Here is a 19,511-nt window from a genome sequence, read left to right as displayed (position 1 = left end):
GTGGATTACCTGAGGTCAGGAGTTTGAGACCAGCCTGCCCAACGTGGGGAAACCCTGTCCCTACTAAAAAAATACAAAAAATTAGCCAGACGTGGTGGCGGGCACCTGTATTCCCAGCTACTTGGGAAACTGAGGCAGGAAAATCGCTGGAACCCGGGAGGTGGAGGCTGCGGTGAGCTGAGATTGTGCCATTGTACTCCAGCCTGGGCAACAAGAGTGAAACTCCGTCACAAAAAAAAAAAAAAAAAAAAAAAAAAGAGCAAAATGCCAATAGTGCTGTGTCATAGGGGGCATACCTTCTATTTACAGATGCTTTTTCAGATCACAGGGACTAGGCAAAGAGAGGATTTTACTTTAATAACAAGCAGGTGCTTAGAATTAATGCAAGAGAGAAAAAGCCATGAAGGAATCTGAGCAAACAGTGGAGAATCCAGGTCAAAACCAGAGGAGACATTGGGCAGCATATTGAGGAAGGTTCTGGACCAAAGCCACTAGGAGCAGCTTTGTTCAATTCCATAGGGAAGCAAATTAGCATTTACTGAGCTCTTACTATATGTCAGGCTCTGCCGATGATATTTTAATATATTATTTAGTTCTCATTGAAAATCTGTGAGGTCCCATTTTGTGAATGAGTAAATTGAGGCTCAGAAAGCAGTAATTAATTAACTGAGGTGATTGTCCCAAATCACACAGGTAGTATGGGAGGGACCTGGGATTCAAACCCAGATTTCCCACATTCTCTATTTTACCTACTGCTAGAGAGAGGTATTTATTATCTTTGCCTTGACATAGACATCCTCCAGTGTGTGACACCCACACAGAAAGTTAAAGATTATTTCTAACATGTTTATAGAATAACCTGAATGAAAGAAATTTGTCATACCCCTTGAGAAGGTCCCAGAAAAAGCTCTGAACTTCATTGGACACAGAATCTACAGTCTATGCCATAGAAGCACCCACTAATTCTGCCCCCTCATCATCAACCCCTCATCATCAAGTCTAAACATCATCCCATCCACAATCCTTTTCAAGTACCTACACTTCTTTTTCTTTGAATTCTCTTAAAGATGACTCCAAATACCTATTCTCAGCCGGGCGCAGTGGCTCACTCCTGGAATTCCAGCACTTTGGGAAGCCGAGGTGGGCGGATCACCTGAGGTCAGGAGTTCAAGACCAGCCTGGCCAATGTGGTGAAACTCCATCTCTACAAAAATACAAAAATTAACCAGGCATGATGGCGGGTGCCTGTAATCCCAGCTACTTGGGAGGCTGAGTCTGGAGAATCAGATCAGGAAGCTCTGCTGTTTTGGAGCTAAACTTGAAGCAGCGGGTTTGTGGGAGTCCAGCCTCTCTTTGCCTTTGCTGAGGGACACTGTCAAGGGATTCAGTTTTGCCCAGCTCAAAAGACCCCTGACTTCAGATCTCTTCTCAATCTGGCTGCCCTCCAGGGCACCCTCCTCTCTCCCTGCCCTCTCTAGGACTCTGGTACAGTCTCATCAGTGAGCTTGGGACTGGGGGTAGGGGGACCAATGCAAAATGGAAGCTTTCAGCTCATTCTCCATTATCGCTCATTACAAGAAATGAAACCACCACTCACTTAGTTGCAAGCCAAAAACTTCATCATTTTCAATTCCTTTCTCTCTCTTATACACTATAATAATATTCAATCCAGCTGTGTGCGGTGGCTTACATCTGTAATCTCAGCACTTTGGGAGGCCGAGGAGAATGGATCACTTGAGCCCAGGAGTTCAAGACCAGCCTGGGCAACATAGAGAGACCCCCCCATCTCTTCAAAAAATTAAAAAACTACCTGGGCATGATGGTGCATGCCTGTAATCCCAGTTACTCGGGAAGCTGAGGTGGGAGGATCACTTGAGCCCAGGAAACTGAGGCTATAGTGAGCCGTGATCATGCCACTGCATTCCAGCCTGGGTAACAGAGCAAGACCCTGTCTCGAAAACAGAAAAAAGAAAAAAAATTCCGTCCATTAGCCTGTTGCCTCTAACCTTTAAAATATATCCAGAATCTAATAATTTCTCACCATCTCCAGTGCTATCATCTCAAAGTCCCCATTGTCTGTTATTTGGATTCTTTTTTTTTTTTTTTTTTGCTTTCTTTTTTTTTTTTCTTTTTTATTGATCATTCTTGGGTGTTTCTCGCAGAGGGGGATTTGGCAGGGTCACAGGACAATAGTGGAGGGAAGGTCAGCAGATAAACAAGTGAACAAAGTTCTCTGGTTTTCCTAGGCAGAGGACCCTGCGGCCTTCCTCAGTGTTTGTGTCCCTGGGTACTTGAGATTAGGGAGTGGTGATGACTCTTAACGAACATGCTGCCTTCAAGCATCTGTTTAACAAAGCACATCTTGCACCGCCCTTAATCCATTCAACCCTGAGTGGATACAGCACATGTTTCAGAGAGCACAGGGTTGGGGGTAAGGTCACAGATCAACAGGATCCCAAGGCAGAAGAATTTTTCTTAGTACAGAACAAAATGAAAAGTCTCCCATGTCTACCTCTTTCTACACAGACACGGCAACCATCCGATTTCTCAATCTTTTCCCCACCTTTCCCCCCTTTCTATTCCACAAAACCGCCATTGTCTTCATGGCCCGTTCTCAATGAGCTGTTGAGTACACCTCCCAGATGGGGTGGTGGCCGGGCAGAGGAGCTCCTCACTTCCCAGTAGGGGAGGCCGGGCAGAAGCGCCCCTCACCTCCCAGACGGGGCGGCTGGCCGGGCGGGTGGCTGACCCCCCCCCACCTCCCTCCCGGATGGGGCGGCTGGCCGGGCGGGGGGCTGACCCCCCACCTCCCTCCCGGACAGGGCGGCTGGCCGGGCAGAGGGGCTCCTCACTTCCCAGTAGGGGCGGCCGGGCAGAGGCGCCCCTCACCTCCCCGACGGGGCGGCTGGCCGGGCGGGGGGCTGACCCCCCCACCTCCCTCCCGGACGGGGCGGCTGGCCGGGCGGGGGGCTGACCCCCACACCTCCCTCCCGGACGGGGCGGCTGGCCGGGTGGGGGGCTGACCCCCCCACCTCCCTCCCGGACGGGGTGGCTGGCCGGGCGGGGGGCTGACCCCCCCACCTCCCTCCCGGACGGGGCGGCTGGCCGGGCGGGGGGCTGACCCCCCCACCTCCCTCCCGGACGGGGCGGCTGGCCGGGCGGGGGGCTGACCCCCCCACCTCCCTCCCGTACAGAGCGGCTGGCCGGGCAGAGGGGCTCCTCACTTCCCAGTAGGGGCAGCCGGGCAGAGGCGCCCCCCACCTCCTGGACAGGGCAGCTGGCTGGGCGGGGGGCTGATCCCCCCACCTCCCTCCCGGACGAGGAGGGAGGACGCTCCTCACTTCTCAGACGGGGTGGCTGCCGGGCGGAGGGGCTCCTCACTTCTCAGACGGGGCGGTTGCCAGGCAGAGGGTCTCCTCACTTCTCAGACAGGGCGGCCGGGCAGAGACGCTCCTCACATCCCGGACGGGGCGGCAGGGCAGAGGTGCTCCCCACATCTCAGATGATGGGCGGCCGGGCAGAGACGCTCCTCACTTCCCAGATGTGATGGCGGCCGGGAAGAGGTGCTCCTCACTTCCTAGATGGGATGGCGGCCGGGCAGAGACGCTCCTCACTTTCCAGACTGGGCAGCCAGGCAGGGGGGCTTCTCACATCCCAGACGATGGGCAGTCAGGCGGAGACGCTCCTCACTTCCCAGACGGGGTGGCTGCCAGGCAGAGGCTGCAATCTCGGCACTTAGGGAGGCCAAGGCAGGCGGCTGGGAGGTGGTTGTAGCGAGCCGAGATCACGCCACTGCACTCCAGCCTGGGCGCCATTGAGCACTGAGTTAACGCGACTCCGTCTGCAATCCCGGCACCTCGGGAGGCCGAGGCTGGCGGATCACTGGCGGTTAGGAGCTGGAGACCAGCCCAGCCGACACATCGAAACCCCATCTCCACCAAAAAAATACGAAAACCAGTCAGGCGTGGCGGCGCGCGCCTGCAATCGCAGGCACTCGGCAGGCTGAGGCAGGAGAATCGGGCAGGGAGGTTGCAGTGAGCTGAGATGGCAGCAGTACCGTCCAGCTTCGGCTCGGCATCAGAGAGAGACCCTGGAAAGAGGGGAGAGGGGAGAGGGGAGAGGGGGGAGGGGGGAGGGGAGAGGGGAGAGGGGAGAGGGGAGAGAGAGCTCTATCTACCACACAGTCTTGGGTGCAAAAAACTGTTATTTGGATTCTTGTACTCCTAACTAGTCTTCCTGCTTTCACTCTTTTTTTTTTAGAACACTTGGAAGATACGGCCGGGTGTGGTGGCTCACACCTATAATCCCAGCACTTTGGGAAGGCCAAGGCGGGCGGATTACAAAGTCAGGAGTTCGAGACCAGCCTGGCCAACATGGTGAAACCCCGTCTCTACTGAAAATACAAAAATTGGCCAGGCTCAGTGGCTCACACCTGTAATCCCAGCACTTTGGGAGGCCGAGGCGGGCAGATCACGAGGTCAGGAGATCGAGACTAGCCTGGCTAACACGGCGAAACCCTGTTTCTACTAAAAATACAAAAAAAAAATTAGCTGGGCGTGGTGGCGGGCGCCTGTAGTCCCAGCTACTTGGGAGGCTGGGGCAGGAGAATGGCGTGAACCCGCGTGGTGGCGGGCGCCTGTAGTCCCAGCTACTTGGGAGGCTGGGGCAGGAGAATGGCGTGAACCCGGGAGGCGGAGCTTGCAGTGAGCTGAGATGGTGCCACTGCACTCCAGCCTAGGCGACAGAGCAAGACTCTGTTTCAAAAAAAAAAAAAAAAAAAAATTAGCTGGGCGTGGTGGCATGCGCCTATAATCCCAGCTACTTGGGAGGCTGAGGCAGGAGAATTGCTTGAACCTGGGAGTTGAAAGTTGCAGTGAGCTGAGACCACGCCATTGCGCTCCAGCCTGGGTGACAGAGTGAGACTCTGACTCAAAACAAAAACAAAACAAACAAACAAAAAAACAAAAAACACTTGGAAGATACCCAAGCGGGCAACTTGAAGGACAAGTGCCCCTGCTTCCATTCTTTCTCCCTTTCAGTCTATTTTCTGCACAACATCTAGAACAGCACTGGCTAGCTATAATTAATATAAATAAATTAAATAATTTATTATTTCATAAATAAATAATTTATTATTAAATAAAAATAAATTATTTCTTTAATATAAAACATAAATTTATGTTAATTAAAATTTCATTTCCAAAGTCATACTTGCACCATTTCAAGTGCTCAATAGCCAAATATTCAGCAAGGTGTGGTGGCTCATGCCTTTAGTCCCAGCTACTTGGGGGGCTAATGCTGGAGGATTGCTTGAGCTCAGGAGTTTGAGGCCAACCTGGGCAACACAGCAAGAACCCATCTCTCAAAATAATAAAGATAGCCACACATGGCCAGTGGCTACCGTACTGGGCAGAGTAGACACCAGGCATTTTCATCATTGCCAGAGTTCTATTGGATGGAACTGATCCAGAGTGAGCCCTTTAATATTTCAGTCAGATCATGTCTCTCACCTACTCAAAATGCTCCAATGACCTCCCATTACACTTAGAAAAAAATTCAGACCTGACCATAATCTACAGACATTATGTAACCAGGCCCCCTGCTATGCCTCCAATCTCATTTCCTATCGCTCTCTCTGCCTCTCACTCACTTCCAGACACAGACACTGGCTTCCTTGACATCCCTTTTTTTTTTTTTTTTTTTTTTTTGAGACAGAATCATGCTCTGTTCCTCAGGCTGGAGTGCAGTGGTGTGATCTTGGTTCACTACAACCTCCACCTCCCAGGTTCAAGCAATTCTCGTGCCTTAGCCTCCCGAGTAGCTGGGACTACAGGTATGTGCAACCATGCCTGGCTAATTTTTGCATTTTTAGCAGAGATGGGGTTTTGCCATGTCGGCCAGGCTAGTCTCGAACTCCTGACCTCACGTGATCCACCTGCCTTGGCATCCCATAGTGCTGAGATTTACAGGCTTGAGCCACTGCGCCCAGCCGACATCTCTTGAATACACCGAGCTTACTTCTTCTTCAGGGCCTTTGCACTTGCTGTTCTCTTTGCTGTGAACACTCTTTCCTTAAATAATCACGTGACCCACTCTCTCACTTCATTTAGATCTCTGCTCAAATCTCCCCTCCCTGAAAAGGAGTCACATCCTCTCCCTCCACTCCTAGTCACTCTCTAGTTACGTTGTCTGTTCTTTCTCTCTCTCTCTGTCTCTGTCTCTTTGTCTCTCTCTGTCTCTCTCCATATAGCAATCCTTTCACCTCAGCCTCCCAAGTAGCTTGGGATTACAGGCACACTCCACCACACCCAGCTAACTTTTTGTATTTTTTGTAGAGACAGGGTTTCGCTATATTGCCCAGGCTGGTCTCCAATGCATGGGCTCAAGTGATCTTCCCATCTTGGCCTCCCAAAGTGCTAGGATTATAGGCGTGAGCCCCTGTACCCGGCCTGCTCTTTATTTTTCAGTAGTACTTCTCACTGCCTAACATTGCATAATATATTCATTTGTTTATTTTCTGTCTCTCCCACTACAACCCTTGCTCCGTGAAGACAGAGTCTTTGTGGTTTTGTTCATTGCACTATCTTCTTGTGCCCAGAACGCCACTTGGCACACAGGAGGGACTCAGTGAATGGTTATTGATTGATTAAATGAATGGCTCTGCAGATGCCTCTGAGGCAAATAATTACATAAGACTTAGCTACCTTCTTGGAATGGAGAAGACAAAAAAAATGAAGAGGGAACAAGTGTCTGGCAACCATAGGGGTGTCTCTGCCCCTCACTGGGCCTCTCCTACCTCCTTGAGTCTCCTTAATAAATTATCCTGTTGTAAGTCTATATTATAGAATTTGGTATATACACTGTGTCTTATGCTTCTGTAAGGCTTGTTTTGAAAATGTGAATTTGTTCCAAAGCGATTGATATATTAGGGAGCAATTTGAGCAAAAATGCAATTTTTTTTTTTTTTTTTTGAGACAGTCTCTCTCGGTTTCCCAGGCTAGAGTGCAGTGGCGTGATCCCTCAGCTCACGGCAACCTTCGCCTCCCGGGTTCAAGCGATTTTCGTGTCTCAGTCTCTTGAGTAGCTGGGATTACAGGCATGCGCCACCATGCCGGGCTAATTTTTGTATTTTTAGTAGAGACTTGGTTTCACCATGTTGGCCAGACGGGTTTCGAACTCCTGACCTCAAGTGATCCACTCGCCTCGGCCTCCCAAAGAAAAATGCAAATTTCATGTTTGTTTCTAGTAAGTGCAGAAAACCACACCCAGCTGAACCAGCCCACAGAGGAATACATAAAACCTGGACAAACACCATGCATAACACATCTGCATGTGGTGTTAACTTCCCACTACATTTCAGATAACTCTCCTTCCACTGCTTCACAATAACTCACAAGCTGCAACTGTTCTGATACCTACTTCCACAAGCAAACCAGGTCTTTTTCAAGGGAAAGTGCCATATTTACTATAGTATTTATGTTTTTCTTTTCTTTTCTTTTTTTTTTTTTTGAGACAGAGTCTTGCTCTGTCGCCCAGGCTGGAGTGCGGTGGCGCAATCTCGGCTCACGGCAACCTCCGCCTCTTGGGTTCAAGCAATTCTCCTGCCTCAGCCTCCCGAGTAACTGGGATTACAGGCATGCACCACCACACCCAGCTAATTTTTGTGTTTTTAGTAGAGATAGGGTTTTGCCATGTTGGCCAGGCTGGTCTTGAACTCCTGACCTCAAGTGATCCACCCTCCTTGGCCTCCCAAAGTGCTGGGATTACAGGTGTGAGCCACTGTGCCTGGCCTTTATGTTTTACTTAATGACTTAACATCCGTAAAGCTCTGCTATTATTTTTTTTGTTGTTGTTATTTGTTTTTTGTTGTTGTTGTTTTGAGACAGAGTCTCACTCTCTTGCCCAGGTTGGAGTGCAATGGAGCTATCTTGGCTCACTGCAACCTCCACCTCCTGGGTTCAAGTGATTCTCCTACCTCAGCCTCCCAAGTAGCTGGGATTACAGGCGCCCACCACCACACCTGGCTAATTTTTTTGTATTTTTAGTAGAGACGGGGTTTCTCCATGTTGGCAAGGCTGGTCTCGAACTCCTGACCTCAGGTGATCCGCCCACCTTGGCCTCCCAAAGTTCTGGGATTACAGGCGTGAGCCACCGTGCCCAGCTAGTTTTCAATGTGTCACTGATGAAGTTTTCAGTGTTGTGCCCCATTTCTTCCCATAAGCCCTGAGGGATTTTGCATAGCTTGGTGATATTTTAGGTGCACACATGTCACCTTATAACATAATTGACTACACTTGAGTACACCTAACCTCTCCCCCAAATCCCAACTAGATGGAAAGCACCTTAAGGACAGGGACTGGCCAGGCAAAGTGGCTCACACCTGTATTCCCAGCACTTTGGGAGGCTGAGGTGGGAGGATTGCTTGGACTCAGAAGTTTGAGACCATATGGGGAACATAAGGAGACCACATCTCTATAAAAAAATTTAAAAATTAGTCTGACATGATGGTGCATGCCTGTGGTCCCAGGTACTCTGGAAGCTGAGGTGGGAGGATCGCTTGAGCCCAGGAGGTTGAGGCTGCAACGAGCCGGCATCATGCCACTGCACTCCAGCCTGGGTGACAGAGTGAGACTCTGTCTCAAAAAAGACAAAGAAAAAGAAAAAAGGACAGGGACTATGTTTTATTCAGTTTTGAATCCCCAAAACTTCCCAAGACAGTAGCTTGGCACTTACTTGACGCTCCCAAAATATTTGTTGCTCAGTTGACTGCACTGCACCTTAGGCTTCTTTCAGTACATCCCTGAAAAACTGAGCTTGGAACAGGGGTGGTAAGGAAAGAACTCTGGTTCTTTGCCCTCCACAAAGCTGCTGGCCAAAGCAGCCTCCCAACAAGGCCCTCAGCAATGGAGAGTCCCCGGGCAGCAGAGGAAGGGAGACACAGGGTCCCAGATGTCGTGCCAGCAGGTGGCCCCCACCCCCAGCCCACCCAGCAGCACCCTGCGAAGAGGCCCCCAAAAAGATATATTAACATCACAAAACTTAATGGACCAGAAAGGGGAAAAATTAACATAAATTACCTTCAGCTGAAATCCTGCCTTCTTTGGCAGCTAGAGAACAAGTTTGATGCGGTGCCTGAGGAAAATCAGGCCTTGGAAAGCAGCGGCCTTAATGGGCTAAAATATCACCTCTGACCCTCCCCCGAAACAATAACTCCCCAGTCGTCTGGGTCTAGTAACAGATAATGCAGGGTGAGCGGCAGGAGGAGGCTGGTTTACTTAGGCAGCTTTCTGGCCGGTCCTTTGTCCAGCGTGGGCTTTGTGTTGCTTTTTTGGGGTGTGCAGTGCTTTTGTTTTATATATACATAGTTATATATATTTTAGAGACAAGGTCTCACTGTTGCCCAGGCTGGTCTCGAACTCTTGCTCTCAGGTGATCTCCCCGCCTTGGCCTCCCAAAGTGCTGGGATCACAGGTGTGACCCACTGCACCCAGCAGGCTGTGCAGTGCTTTTCGTGGGGAGATGGAAACTTCTCTCTGTCTGGGAATGGTAGGAGTGTCTCTTCCCATCCCTGGGCCTCTCCTATCTCCTTGAGTCCTGATAGTGAGAGAAGTATCTTTACTAGAAATTACCTGCAAGTCCTCTTTGGATGCTAAAGGTCAATCTCCCTGCCACTCCCCATTCCCCATTTCCCCTGACGCAGGACTTAGATGGGCTACAACGAGGCTTGTTCAGGCTTGTTCGGAGAGAAAGCAGAGTTTCCAGGGTGAGGGGCTGGGGGAAAGAGAGAGGAGGTGTGAGAAGGAGGAAAGTGAGCGAGTGCAGCAAGGCAGCAAGCTGGCATTAGAGAAGAGAAGATGGGCAGTGTCTGAGAGATGCCTTGTGGTAGGAATGACTAGGGCACTTTCAGGAACAGCAAGGTCCAAGACGCAATTTTAAGTTGCTGGCTGAGCTGTGTTGTGTGGCCCCTTCTGTTCCCCTCAAAGCTTTTAGCAAAAGTCTGCCACACGTGGCCTTGAATGAGGGATGCTTCGGAGGGGGCAGATGGAGGCAGCAGGAGAGGAGAAAGGGGCAAGACACACGGTAGGTCAAGAATTCAGCAGAAACAAGAAATAAGTCAAATATTTTTATAGAACTTATGGGATGGCAAATACAGTTCTAAATGCTTTATGTTCCTATATTACTGGTAATTCATTTAATCCTCATACCAATCTTACAAAGGAGGAAGTAGGCTGGGCATGGTGGCTCACACCTGTAATCTTAGCACTTTGGGAGGCCAAGGCAGGCAGATCACGAGGCCAGGAGTTCAAGGCCAGCCTGACCAACATACTGAAACCCCATCTCTACTAAAAATACAAAAATTAACCAGGCATGGTGGCGCGTGCCTGTAGTCCCAGCTACTTGGGAGGCTGAGGCAGGAGAATTGCTTGAACCTGGGAGGCGGAGGTTGTGGTGAGCCAAGATCGTGCCACTGCACTCCAGCCTGGGCAACAAAGCTAGACTCCATCTCAAAAACAAACAAACAACAACAACAACAACAAAAGGAGGAAGTATTATTATCCCCGTTTTATAGATAAGGAAACAGAGACACAAAGAAGTTAAATAACTTGTCCAAGGTAAATGGCAGAGCTAGGATGTGAACCCAGGTTCCAAAGCCATTTCCTTACACATTACACACTTCTAGCAGGGCCCAGAGGCACGTGCCTGTAGTCTCAGCTACTCAGGAGGCTGAGGCAGGAAGATTGCTTGAGCCCAGAAGTTCCAGGATATGGTGTGCCATGATCATGCCTATAAATACTCGTTGCACTCCAGCCTGGGCTACATAGTGAGACCCACACCTCTTAAAAACAACAACAAAATCACACACTTCCACCCCTCAGGAACCCTCAAAGGCACAGGATTCAGGACATGAGTTTTCCATTGTACATGGGGATAGGGGGCAGTGCGTGTCCATCTAGCTTAACACAGAGGGAAGGATGACCCCAGGAGGCAGGGAGACTCGAGTCGACCCAAGTGTCTCATAGTTGGGCTACATTTAAATTTGGAAGAGGGGGCCAGGTGATGCCTAAAGTTTTTTCCTGCATTAAGGGGGTCTGTGAGTCCAAGACAGGCATCCCATCCTGGAAGAGGTTGTGATGTCATTGTGGAGGGGACACATATCTCCAAGTAGAATAGCTCTCTGTGGAACAGTCAGAGAACCTGCAAGGCAACAAGGCAGTAAAGGATCCAGTGTGAGGTCTTTGGGTGAAAACGATGTATGCCAGATAAAGTGCCTTATGGGAAGAAAGAGGCAGGGAGACTTCATGGAGGAGGTGGCGGCATGCTGTAGCAGTAAGGCCTCCTGCAGAGCCCTCAGCCAGCATCACAAAGCTCTGAAGTCTATTTCAAGCATTTCCCAGTCCTGGCTCCTTTTCTTCAGGCTACTCCTGGCTCTCTTTGTTCCATTTCCCAGACTTCCTCTTCTCAAGTCAGCAAAACACAGGGGAGCAGGGTGGTCAGAGGCTGGGCTCTGACTGGGCTCTGACTACTACTAACTCATGAGTCAGTAGAAAAGCCTTCTGTTCCTGAAAATGGTCTGCAAACTGAATTTGAAGGGAAATTTCGACTTCCCATCCCAAATTATCTTTGCTTAACGTTTGTTTCTTAATTGAGATATAATTCACATGCCATAATATTCACCATTTTAAAATGTACAATTCAGTGGTTTTTAACATATTCACAAATTGTGCAACCATCATCACTATCTAATTCCAGAACGTTTTCATCACCCCAGAAAGAAACCCTGTACCCATTACCAGTCACCCGCCAGCTCTGACAACCAGTAATCTACTGTCTTTATGGATTTGCCTATTCCGGACGTTTCCTATGGATAAAATCATGCACTATGTAATCTTTTGTTTGGCTTCCTTCACTCACTGTGATGTTTTTAAGTGTCCTCCATGTTGCAGCACTTCATTCCCACTGGCTCCTGGCTGAAACAGCTTCTGTTTCAGATAAACTGATCTGTATTCATCTGTCTCATTTTCAGGGAGGCATTTTGTTCTGTGACTTCAGCTCTCTGACGGATCTAAGAAAAGTTGTTGATTTTCCATTTATTTGACTTTTTGACTTTTTCCTTATTGCAAGGAAGCTGTTTCTTGTTTGTTTGTTTGTTTGTTTGTTTGTTTGTTTTTTGAGATGGAGTCTCACTCTGTAGCCCAGGCTGGAGTACAGTGGTGTGATCTCGGCTCACTGCAACCTCCGCCTCCTGGGTTCAAGTGATTCTTGTGCCTCAGCCTCCAAAGTAGCTGGGATTACAGATGTGCACCACCACCCCCAGCTAATTTTTGTATTTTTTAGTAGAGACAGAGTTTCACCATGTTGGCCAGGCTGGTCTCGAACTCCTGACATCAAGAGATCCACTCACCTCAGCCTCTCAAAGTGCTGGTTTATAAGACGTGAGCCACCGCACCCAGCTGGAAGCTGGGATTTTGATAGAAATTGTGTTGAATCTGTAGATCGATTCTGGGAGTATTGCCATCTTAACAATATTGTCCTCCATGAACACAGGATATCATTCCATTTATCTAGGTTTTTGCTAATTTCTTTAGACCTTTTTGGTTATTTTTCAGTACCTTTGCATTACTGTTGCACTGCCGTGGCTCAGCTGCTACAGAGCTGAAAGGTTAAGATATGAGAAGGGGTGAAAGGGGTTGTCATCATTTCTCAGCCAAGGGCAAGACCAGGAATCCCCCGGGGGTGACCCATACTGATGCTGGGCAGTTACCAAAGGGCCTTCATCAAAGTGCTGGGCACAGCTGCTGGTCAGCATGCATCTAGCTCTGTCCCTCTCTGGGCCACTCACTGACTCTCAGCTCTTGAATGCTGAGATAAGGAATCTCTCAGGCTCATTATTCCAGGAAAGCACCTTCTTGGGCCAGCCTTGGAGCAGCAGCCCCAGTGACCCTGAAGTCTGGCCCCCAGCTCCTGTCCTTGGAATTTCTCCTGCCAAGAGAGACAAGGTGTCTTCTCCAGGAATGTCATTGGCAGAGAGGGCTAGAATCATGCAAATTATATTTTCAAGCCTTTCCCTAATCACATCAAAGTCTTTTACAACGAGTCTTCTGGCCTAATTGGAGTTTGATAATTACAAATTATTTCTAGCAGAAATGCTGACTGTGGGAAAGCAGGTTGGAGCAAATTTGATTCATATTAAAGCCATGGTCAGATCATCATGAACCTTCAGGGTATTTATTTTTCCACCAGCTTCTCCCTGGTTCCCCCACCTCCCTCTTTGGCCTGGCTGAGCTGGAGACTCGCCTAATACAAATAACTGCATTAAAATAAAATCATGAGAAAGCTCAGGGGAACATGCCTGAGTAATGGAGAAGATAATAAGCCTGGACAACCACCCCAGTCTTCTCATCTTACTCCCTCAAGGCAGGAGAAGATTCACAACTGATTTGGGATCATTTCTAACAGTAAACAGGAGGGAGACTAGAGCTTAAGTGGTTTAAATAAAAAATCGTAATAATGTAGCAGATTGCTATCACTCCACTGATCGTCACTCAGTCCCTACATCTCTGAAGTAATTTATACTTTCTACATTATGATGGGAGGAGCTGTGGGTGTTTTTCAGAACAAAGAGACAAAGCTGTGAGAAAGGAACTAACACAGAAATGGCTTTGTTCACTCATTCATTCATTCTTCCTTTCATTCCTCAAGCATCTGAACTGACTCTGTCCTAGGCATTGTACTGGCTGCAGGAGATGCAGAGATGGGGAGGTGGGGGACTATCCCTGCCCCCCAGTTGCTCTTAGAATAAGGGGAGGAAGAGGCCATGCATGGTGGCTCACGCCTGTAATCCCAACGCTCTGAGAGGCCGAGGCAGGCTCATTGCTTGAGCCCAGGAGTTCGAGACAAGCCTGGGCAATATGGCAAGACCCTATCTCTACAAAAAATACAAAAAAATTAGCTGGGCATGGTGTCATGCACCTGTGGTCCCAGGTACTCAGGGGGCTGAGGTAGGAGGATGGCTTGAGCCCGGGAAGTTGATGCTGCAGTGAGCCAAGACTGCTCCACAGCATTCCAGCCTGAGCAACTGTGCAAGACTCTGTCTTTAAAAAAAAAAAAAAAAAAAAACAGCAAGGGGAGGCAGATGAGATGTGTAGTAGATGTGTAGCCAGATAAGCCACAGCACCTGCAAATTGTGTTGCTCCCAAGAATCTGCCCCTTAAGAATCTTCCCCTGCCCTGCACAGTGGCTCATGCCTGTAATCCCAGCCTTTTGGGAGGCCAAGGTGGATAGACAGCTTGAGTCCAGGAGTTCGCGACCAGCCTGGGCAACATGGTGAAATTTCATCTCTACCAAAAATACAAAAATACAAAAATTAGCCGGGTGTGCCAGCACATGCCTGTGGTCCCAGCTACTCAGCCAACTGAGGTGGGAGGATCACTTGAGCCCAGGAAACAGAGGTTGCAGTGAGCTGAGATTGTGCCACTACACTCCAGCCTGGGTGACAGAGCAAGACCCTCTCAACAAAACAAAACAAAACAAAACAAAAAAACCCACCTCTTCCCCTAGCTTGGGTTAGGTTGGACAGGGAGGTTGAAGGGGGATCATCTCACCTTTACCTTTAGGAGCTGGAAATTAGAGCTGCTAATGCACCATTTTATTATTTATTTATTTATTTATTTAGAAGCTCTGTCACCCAGGCAGGAATGCAGTGGCGTGATCTTGGCTCACTGCAACTTTTGCCTCCTGGGTTCAAGCGATTCACCTGCCTCAGCCTCCCAAGTAGCTGGGATTAGCCACCACGCCTGGCTAACTTTTTGTATTTTTAGTAGAGATGGGGTTTCACCATGTTGGCCTGGCTGGTCTTGAACTCCTGACCTCAAGTGATCCACCCACCTCGTCCTCCCAAAGTGCGGGGATAACAGGTGTGAGCCACCATGCCTGGGCCACCATTTTAAAAAGAAGTAAATGAACAAGAGAAAGAAAGAAGGGAAGGATAGAGGAGGCAGGAGGGTTGTTATTCCCTACAGGAGGGCTTCGTCATTGATCTAGTAGCTTTGGAATGGACAATTCTCTTGGTCTAGAGGTCCAATTCTTTGGAGACAGAATGTGTCTCCAGAGGTGAAGGAGATGATCAGGAGATCATGAAGAAAACCAAGAAGGGTGCCTGAACCTAAAAGGCAAAGTTTGGTAGGAGCTGCTGCCAATAACAGGGTGCTCCTCCCTGCCTGCCTGCCCAAGAGAGGTGAGAATGAGGAAGAGGGTGGCTAAGAAGGGTCTTGAGGCCAGTGGAGAAGCATCAGGGGACGCAGCTCTCATTCCAAGCCAGCAACAGCAACATTCCACGGAGGGGCAAATCCCTGTGGGCTGCCTCCAAATGTCTATGGCTTTTTATTGTTGGGCACCATGGCCATGATTTCAGCTCCTCCTGGATTTTTGGTGACAGTCCTGCTCAAATCTTCTCTCAGTGTGAAATGGATTGCTGCATTTCCAGGGCTTAATTGTCCACACTAGCTAAAAGCACTCTGCCAGTAATGAAAATACATCCACTCTTTTTATCAAGAAAAAAGGATAATAACTCAGCCAGCTTTAGCCTACATTTTATTGAACATCAGCTGAGCTTGTTTCCAAGGACATCTCTGATGCAAAGCACAGAAGGCTGCTGGTAGGGTGGGGGTGGGGGCACAGGAGGTGCTGAGAAAAGGTCTGAGGAACAAAGAGCCCAAGGGTACCCTCCTTACTCCCTCAGAACACACAGCTTTCCAAAATGATAGATGTGCCTTCCCGGGAGCTGGAGCATGTGACTACTTAAAACTTAAAATCCTTTTGTTTTTCATGTAAGATGAATGACAACTATAGCAATAATAATAATCATGGCACATCAAGGGACATGCAGATATGCTCTCACTTGATTCTTACAACCTCCCTGAATGGCCAACAGGACAAACGTTATTGCATCATTTTTAAGGATAATGAAACTGAGACTGAAGGAAGGAAAGGTGACACCCAGTGTCATCAGTTAGTATTAAAGTCGGTGTCTGTTGCCTGAGCTGGGCAGTCTTTCCATGGCTCCTCACCCAGAGGTGGGGTGGGTCCTGGAGAGCGGGGGATGCTGGAGGGGGTTCCTGGTGCAAGGATAAGGCCCTTAGGGATTTATCCAGTTCGAAAGACTGCATTCAAAGAAGCTAAAGCAAGCTCTGCCATCCCTCAGTTCCACCTCTATAACCTCCTCTTACACCAATGCTCTGGCCACACTGACCTCCTGTGGCTGATACTCCTGATCACCTACTTATAGGTAGGCCTTTCCCATTTCTTTGCTTAATGAAGCTTAATTTTGCTTCCAGAAGCCTGGGTTTTAAATTTATTTATTTTTCTTACATATACATCTTTTATTTCTTTTTCTTACCTTATTTCACTAGTTAGGACCTCCAGTACAGTGTTGAATGGGGGTTTGTGTTTTCTTTCTTTTTTTTCCATGCTTACTATTTTCCTGACCTTGAACTCCTGGGCTCAAGCAATCCTCCTGCTTCAGCTTCCTGAGTAGCTGGGATTATTGGCACACGCCACTGCACTCTGCTCACAGAAGCCTGGTTTTTGTCAGAAATGGAGAACATTGGTTCTTCACTAAAGTTCTACAGAAGCTAGGTTTCTCCCTTGCCCAGCTCTAAACCAGTCTTAGTAATCCCATTCCTTTTGCTAATGACTGGTTTAGGAATGGGCGTGTTGTGTAATTTTCTTATGCTATGAGATGTGAAGAGGAATCTGTGCAGGGTTGTGGGAAGGGTTGCCTTGTTCTGAAAAGGAGCGAGTTTGCACTGTTCTCTCTGCTTTTGGACACTGCATGGAGATGAGGATGTAGTAGGAGATTGGAGCTTTGGCAGCCATCTTGGTGTCTGGAAGGAAGCCAGCCCAAGAGAATGGCTGAGCAGAAAGAAGGACATAACCTGGCCCTTGATAATGTTGATTTGCTAAACTAAACAAACTTAGAACCCTGTCCCCATGGCCCCCAGGCTTCTTTATGTGAAGGCAATAAAATTCCTTCTTGTTTGTGCCATTTTGAATTGGGACTTCTCTTTCTACTAAAAACATTCTAAATGATACACCTCCTTTCTGCTCCTCAAACCCTCCAAGTTCATTCTCATTTCAGGTGTCTTCACTTGCTGTTCCCACTGTCTGGAACAGGATTCCACCAAATCCCCCCATGGCTGTCCCCTTCTTATCATTCAGGCCTCAGCCCAAAGGTTCCTTCTCCAGAGAGACCTTCTATAAGCTACCAATCTTCCAGTCACTATGTGTTCTTTATATAATTTGTTAATATCAGAAGTTATCTTTTTATTTATGCTTACTATTTTACTCACTAGAGTGTAAGCTCCATGTGACTAAGAACTGTGATCGATTTGCTCATCGCTGTACTCCCAGCAACTGACACAGGGCCTAGCACATAGTAGGTGCTCAATAAATATTTGATGAACGAATGAATAAGCCCCAGAGACAATCTCATCATCCTGTTCCCCAATCTTCCTTTCCCCCATGCTGTGTGTAGTGTGTCCATACCATTGGCCTTTCATCAATTCCTTTTGCAGGTCCAGAAAGAAATAAAGAAGGCAGTAGAGAAGGAAAACATCAGAAACGCAAAATTATTTTAGGCTTAAATGTAAAAGGAGAACAGGCTGATTGCATAACATATGTAGATATATGCAAATTACCATGCAAGTTAAATAGAAGAGAAGTTTGAAGTGGTGGGAAATCCAAAGGCCCATGTTGGGTGTGTTTTCCTTCTCCCTGGGAAGCAGTATCGACTTCTCAGTCTTAGAAAGTGGGGGTGCTGATGCACAGTGAGAGGAAAAGCAGTTGAGAGTTACACAAGTAACAAAGAATTTAATTTAGCTGTTGTTTTTCTAAGAGACAGAAATTAAAAACATTCCACTCATCCATTCTAAATAGTAGGACTAGGAAGCATAAAACTCTCTTCGGTTTTACATGACGGCCAACTAAGATTACAGAGGCAGAGGGAGAAGGAAACAGGGAGAAGAAGAAAGACAAGAGAACAAGAGACGACCTGCAAATTGCCCCAGTCCTTCAGAGGCAATAACCAAATCCATGTGATAATAATCCTTTACATTCACAGAAAAAAACAAAAACCACACTTACACAAACAGCCTTCTGGGATTATAAAAAAACAGGTGAGAGGGGCATGGCCGGGTGCAGTGGCTCACACCTGTAATCCCAGTGCTTTGAGAGGCCAAGGTGAGAGGAACTTTTTGTTTGTTTGCTTGTTTTTTGTTTTTTGAGACAGTCTCACTCTATCGCCCAGGCTGGAGTGCAACGGCACAATCTCAGCTCACTGCAACCTCCACCTCCTGGGTTCCAGCAATTCTCCTGCCTCAGCCTCCCAAGTAGCTGGGATTACAGGCACCCACCACCACGCCCAGCTAATTTTTTACATTTTTAGTAGAGATGGGGTTTTGCCATGTTGACCAAGCTGGTCTCAAACTCCTGACCTCGTGATTCGCCTGCCATGGCCTCTCAAAGTGCTGGGATTACAGGCATGAGCCACCGCACCCAGCCTCTAGGTTATTACTGATTTCAAACATTCGGAGCCAGTGTCCCCATATCACCAGCTCCTGTGCTGTTGCTCTGGCCATCATCGGGTCTCACTTTGGTTTCCGCAATAGCCTTGTGACTGGTCTCCCCACTCCTAACCTGGCCTTTCTCCTGGCTGTTCTCCACACAGCAGCCCCAGCCATCCTGTTAAAAGGAAGGCAGAGCTTGTCCCTTCTCTGCTGTAAACCCTGCCCTGGCTTCTTCACCCAGAGAATGAACCAAGTCCCTGCAATGGCCTACAGGGGCTACAGCCCTGGTCCTCTGACCTCCTCTCCTCCCCACCCTCCTGCTCATCCAGCTCCAGCCACACTGCCCTCCCTTCCTGCTCCACACCTCACCCACAATCCCACGCCAGCCTTTGCTCTCTGCCTCCCTCTGCCCAGAGGGCTGCCCTTGTGCCCTGACATCCTCTTGGCTCACTCCCTCATCTTGGCAGGTCTTGACTTAATCATCACTCTATCATCCAGGCCTTCCCCAGCTACCCCATTTAAAACTGCAAACTTGGGAGGACATGGTGGCTCACGCCTGTAATATCAGCACTGTGGGAGGCCAGGAGGGTGGATCGCCTGAATCCAGGAGTTGGAGACCAACCTGGGCAACATAGTGAACCCCCATCTCTACAAAAAATACAAAAATTAGCTGGGTGTAGTGGTGTGCACCTGTAGTCACAGCTACTAAGGAGGCTGAGGTGGGAGGATCACTTGAGTCTGGGAGATTGAGGCTGCAGTGAGCTGAGAGCATGCCACTGCCCTCCAGCCTGGGCAACAGAGCAATATCTTACCTCAAAATAAATAAATAAAAGTGCAAACTCAACTGAGCTCAGTGACTCGCACCTGTAATTCCAGCACTTAGGAAGGTTGAGTGGGGAAGGCTCATTTGAGACCAGGAGTTCAAGACCAGCCGGGGCAACATAGCAA

The 19,511-nt window shown here is 48.5% G+C and overlaps 1 long non-coding RNA gene across 1 annotated transcript in view; it reads right to left on the bottom strand.

Annotated features, from left to right (window-relative positions):
- Positions 1-2,088: 2,088 nt before the first annotated feature.
- The window catches only part of LOC100985188 (uncharacterized), a 105,601-nt gene continuing 88,178 nt past the window's right edge, over positions 2,089-19,511 (bottom strand). Inside the window, exon 3 of the long non-coding RNA XR_008625505.2 lies at positions 2,089-4,090. This is a non-coding gene — a long non-coding RNA (uncharacterized LOC100985188). The remainder of the gene's footprint in view (positions 4,091-19,511) is intronic.

Source organism: Pan paniscus, chromosome 4, assembly GCF_029289425.2.
Source record: "Pan paniscus chromosome 4, NHGRI_mPanPan1-v2.0_pri, whole genome shotgun sequence".
In the NCBI taxonomy this organism is placed as follows: domain Eukaryota; kingdom Metazoa; phylum Chordata; class Mammalia; order Primates; family Hominidae; genus Pan; species Pan paniscus.
The sequence above is the reverse complement of the archived record's forward strand: the minus strand, read 5'-3'. Positions and strand labels throughout refer to the sequence as shown.